This window comes from Panicum virgatum, chromosome 6K, assembly GCF_016808335.1.
Source record: "Panicum virgatum strain AP13 chromosome 6K, P.virgatum_v5, whole genome shotgun sequence".
Lineage (NCBI taxonomy): Eukaryota > Viridiplantae > Streptophyta > Magnoliopsida > Poales > Poaceae > Panicum > Panicum virgatum.
Window position 1 is genome coordinate 18,938,345 of NC_053141.1, and position 5,736 is coordinate 18,944,080.

The 5,736-nt window shown below is 41.4% G+C and overlaps 1 long non-coding RNA gene across 1 annotated transcript; it reads right to left on the reverse strand.

Annotated features, from left to right (window-relative positions):
* Positions 1-592: 592 nt before the first annotated feature.
* On the reverse strand, positions 593-4,012 carry LOC120711981. The gene is made up of 2 exons (XR_005690571.1): positions 2,526-4,012; positions 593-1,972 (listed from the first exon to the last, which is right to left on the reverse strand). It is a non-coding gene; the product is annotated as an uncharacterized LOC120711981 (long non-coding RNA).
* Between the last annotated feature and the right edge of the window lie 1,724 nt (positions 4,013-5,736).

Here is a 5,736-nt window from a genome sequence, read left to right on the forward strand (position 1 = left end):
GCCTCCCCCTCTTAAGAAGGAGTCGTCCTCGACTCAGGCTCACCAACAAATGGAAGCAAATCTTTGACATTGAATGTTACACTCACATTGGAATATTCAGGGGGCAGCTCTATTTTGTAAACATTATCATTTATCTTTTCAAGAACTTTGAATGGGCCGTCACCCCGAGGGGTTAACTTACTATTGCGCTGTTGGGGAAATCGATCCTTGCCTGGCATTAACCGAGGCAGTTATTTTTCCTGTCCGCCTCCGAGCCATTTTCAAAGCGCCTCGGTTAATCCAATTTTGTAGTAGTGGATGCAACCACACTAGGTCACTGGGCAAGAATATAACTTTTTTCTTACCCTTGTTCGTTGCTTTGCATATTGTGCAGATTTTTTCTCAATATTCCTCCTTGTGTCATCATGTAGCTTCTTAATAAATTTTGCTCTCTTTGCAGCATCGAAGTTAACTTCTTCATGTAATGGTAAAGGCAAAAGATCCATGGGAGTATGTGGTTTAAAACCATAAACAATTTCAAATGGACAAAAATTTGTTGTTGAGTGGACAACGTGTTATAAGCAAATTCAACATGTAGAAGGCAGTCTTCCCATATCTTCAAATTCTTTTTCAGCACAGCACACAGCATTGTAGAGAGGGCACGGTTGACAACTTCAGTTTGCCCATCAGTTTGTGGGTGACAAGTGGTTGAAAATAGCAACTTTGTGCCAAGTTTACCCCATAATGTCTTCCAAAAATACCTCAGAAATTTTGTATCCCGGTCTGAAACAATAGTCTTCGGCACTCCATGTAAACGAACTATCTTCCTGAAAAACAAGGCAGCAAAGTGTGAAGCATCGTCGCTCTTATGACATGGAATAAAATGTGCCATCTTAGAGAAGCGATCAACAACAACAAAAATAGAATCCCTCCCCTCTGAGACCGAGGTAACCCAAGAATAAAATCCATGTATATATCTTCCCAAGGTATATTTGGAATTGGTAATGGAGTATATAGACCATGGGGATTAAGGCGGGACTTAGCTTTCAAGCAGATTATGCAACGCTCAACATGTCGTTGGACATCACGTCTCATATGTGGACAAAAGAAATGATATGAAAGCATGTCCAATGTCTTTTTTTACACCAAAATGACCAGCTAACCCACCAGCATGTGCTTCCTACAAAAGAATAGTACAAATCGAGCAAGCTGGAATGCATAATTTGTTAGTCCGAAATAAGAATCCATCATGCATGTAGAATTTATCCCATCCTTTTCCAGCAATGCGATTAGAGAAAGGTTCTTTAAAATAAGAGTCATCAGCATAAAGTGTTTTAATCGATTCCAAACCAATCACTTTTGTATCTAGCTGTGTAACGAAAGCACATCTTCTTGACAAAGCATCGGCAACAATGTTATCCTTACCACGCTTATGTTTTACAACATAGTGGAATGTTTCAATGAACTCAATTCATTTCGCATGTCCACGGTTCAGTTTGCCTTGGCTTTTGAGATATTTCAAAGCTTCATGATCAGAATGGATTACAAATTCTTTAGGTAATAAATAATGTTGCCAAACTTCCAAAACTCGGACTAAGACATAAAGCTCTTTGTCATATACAAAGTAGTTCAGATGTGGACCATTTAACTTTTTAGAAAAGTAGGCAACAGGTTTACCTTCTTGAAGTAGCACACCTCCTATGCCAATACCACTTGCATCACACTCGATCTCAAAGGTCTTACCAAAATCTGGTAGTTGTAGCAGTGGTGCTTCACAAAGCATTCTTTTCAACTCGTTGAAAGCTTGGTCTTGTTCATCTCCCCACTTGAATGGAACATCCTTCTATGTCAGATTGTTAAGGGGTGCAGTGATGGTGCTGAAATCTTTAACAAATCGCTGGTAAAAATCAGCAAGACCATGGAAACTTTGAACTTGGCTCACATTTTCTGGTATAGGCCAATACTTTATTGCTTTAATCTTCTCGTCATCAACCTGAATGCCATGTACAGTCACAACTCACAACAAAACCAAGAAAAACAACACGATCTGTGCAAAAGGTGCACTTAGCAATATTTCCATACAATTTCTCTACTCTAAAAAACGCAAGGACTTCACGAATATGATCAAGATGTTCATCAAATGATTTACTATGATCAGGATATCATCAAAATAAACAACCACAAATTTTCCAATGAAAGCTCTTAAAATATGTTTCATTAAACACATAAAAGTTGAAGGAGCATTTGTCAAACCAAAGGGCATCATAAGTCATTCATATAAACCAAATTTAGTCTTGAATGTTGTCTTCTATTCATCACCAATTTTCATACGAATTTGGTGATATCCGCTACGTAAATCAATCTTACTGAAAATAGCTGAGCCACTCAATTCATCTAACATGTCATCAAGCCTTGGAATGGGATGGTGATATCTAACAGTTATAGCATTGATAGCATCACAATCAACACACATGCGCCAAGACCCATCTTTCTTTGGGACCAAAAGAACTGGAACAACACATGGTGCTAGGGATTCATGAACATACCCTTTGTACAAAAGCTCTTTTACTTGTCGCTGAATTTATTTTGTTTCTTTGGGATTGGTGCGGTAGGCTGGATGATTTGGAAGAGAAGCACCAGGTACAATTTGGTGCTCAATGCCACGTAGCGGAGGAAGTCGAGCCGGCACCTCATCGGGAAAAACGTCCTCAAAATCCTGCAATAGATCAAGAACGACACTAGGTAGCGAGGAAGGTAAGTCGTTAGTCGAAAGGTTGACCTCCTTGTGCAGGAGCACAAAGAATGGGGTTGTTGTGTTCCTCACTTCTATCAAATCTCTCTTGCTCACAAATAAACACTCATTTTGTTGTGGCAATTTTGTATTTGCAAGAGGCTTTATGTGGCTGGATGGTTTAGAAGTCTCTCCCTTACTATTTTTGTGGGTCTCACATAATTTTCTTTTCTCACTCTCCTCTCTTTTCATGCGAGCAACATCTGAAGAATATATTCCTTCTGGAGATAATGGAACAAGAACCACCTTCTTCTCTTTGTGAATAAATGTGTATTTGTTGGACCGACCAAAATGCACCGAATCCACATCAAATTGCCATGGATGACCCAGAAGTAAGTGGCATGCTTGCATAGGAACAATATCAGAGTCAACCTCGCTATGATAGTCACCAATTGAGGATGAAAAGCGCACCATGGACGAAACCTTCACTGTCCCTGAATTATTCAACCATTGCATATGATATGGGTGTGGATGGCGACGTGTTTGCAGGCCAAGCTTCTCAGCAAGCACATCACTAACAATATTGTTGCAGCTCCCACCATTAATTATGAATCTACAAACTTGTCCTTTCACTTTGCATCATGATTGAAACAAATTATGGCACTGCCCTTGCTCAGCTGCAACTAATTGAATCGAAAGAACTCGCCGAACCACCAAAGCATGATCTAGTGTACTCACAATATAAGCACACGAGGTTGAATTAGTAGCAGGTTGAAATGCACAATCTTGTTGTGAAGAACTAGAATCTTCCAAATCATTGAAATCAGCAAGTAACTCATCAAAATCACCATTAGTGATCTCTTCTGGATGCAGAGGAACAACAGCTTGGGATAAGTCATCTTGAGCAAAATCTTGAATAGATTGAATGGCCAAACAATTCAAGCCTAACTCATATTCACCATCCTCTGCTTGATACTCACAAGTGTCAAGAGTATCATCTGCAAATGCTATAGTATTAGTCTCGCCCTCCTTTTCACTCTGAGAATCATAAGAACCATCAGCAAGTCCTATAATAGCATGCCTATTGGGGCATTCAGCTTGCTTATGCTCATGACCACCACACATAAAACACTCAATCTTACTTGTCATCCTCTGGGCTGCAGCATAGGAGTTGGACTGATTGGAACTCACAGTTTTGCCTTTTGCATCAATTTGTTTTTGCAGAACCTGAAACTGAACGAGGGGCTGCACAAGATGGAGTACAAGTGACAGCAGATGTGTGCACCCTTGACCCTTGCTGTTGTGAATGGGGCCCTGGAGTAAAACTATTATGAGGCAAAAACGAAACACGGTTTTTATAAGATTCAGCAAGCTGCCTTTCTGCTTTTTTTTACAAAGTGAACTAATTCAGTGAGATTTGTGTAATTAGTCATGTCCACTTTATCAGCGATTGGTTTATTGAGTCCAACCAAGAAATGAGCCATCATGGATTCCTCATCCTCAGTTATCCCCGTACGGAGTAGGCACATTTCCAGATAATCAACACTGCGAGTACCTTGCACAAGGCGTTTGAGCCGCAAATGCAAGTCACGAGAATAATATGTAGGAATGAAACGACATCTCATTTCCCTCTTCATTTCTTCCCATGTGATACGGTCATGTCCAACTCGATGGTATTCTGCACAAACTTGATTCCAGCAAGCTTTGCCTTCTTTTCAGCAGGGTAATCGTACAGATCAAATATCTGGTCCACCTTGGTCTCCCACTCAAAATAAGCATCAGCATTTTCCTTGCCATTAAATGTAGGTATGGAAACTTTAACTCTGCCCAAGCCATCATCATCACGGCATCATTCAGGATCACGACAATGTCGATCGCGATGTCCATCATATCCACGAAACTGATTGTCACCATAATTTCCAAAGTGGCCAAAATTAGCACCACCTTGAGCAGCAAAACCACCATGCTGATCATCATCCGCAGAATCAGAATTATCATCAAAATCAAAATCTGCAACACGTCCAATTGGAACTCACCATGCACGACCAAAAATTTGCGGCCGTCGATAAGCTCCACCAAAATTACCAAAGTCAATAGTAAGCCCTTGGCCACCAGCACGGCCACGGCTAGTGCCACAACCATCACCACCTGCAACAGCATGACGTGCAGCTTCATCTTGAAGCCGTGCAGCTACTGTCGCCAACGTAGCAAGATCATCATTGACATGGGCATCAGCATGAATATTGACGCTCACTGACGATCATTTCCAGCCGTAAACTTGATCAGAAAATCATGAGAGTTTGCATTTCTTACACGCATCTTTATCCAAATAAATCCTTAAACCACACTTTATCCTTTAGAAAATGCGAGATGTGTTTTTGAGCAAATATGCAGGTTGCAACCACACTTTGGCCTGACATGTAATCACAGAAAATATCAGAGCACTGATTTAGCTCAAACGGACCAAGTGTAGCCCAAGAACCAACCCAAATCCACTCAAGACAAGCCGTGCCCCAGTGTTCATACAAGAGGAGGCCCAGACAAGCCCATAAAACAAGATTGGGGGCGGTTGGCGCCACTGGCAGGCCGGCCGACCAGCCTGATCGGCCGACTGACCTGTGGGCCCCACTGCCTTAAACTTGCTGGTGGCAGCTTGGGATTGGCTCACAACGTCGGTTTGCTGAGGATTGGCGGCTTCTCACTCATAGCTCCCTGCTATAAATACAAGGGGGGTAGAGAATGAGAACACACACACCACACTCATCTCTCTTCTCAAGTTCATCTTGCTTAGTCTATAGGTTTAGTGGAGTTTAGGAGAAGTCTAGGAGTCATCAAGTCACTGGAGTTGCTCGGGAGTTCTAGTATGGGTTCATCTCTAGCTCTTTCTTGTAATATTCCGTCGTATGTAATAGAATTAGACTATGGTTACCGATATCTACTCAAAGTATGTTCTGAGTTATCGATTATGTGCTTCTTGATCTAGTTGCGTTATCATACGATGCTTGCATTGCATGATCGCCCTGTGC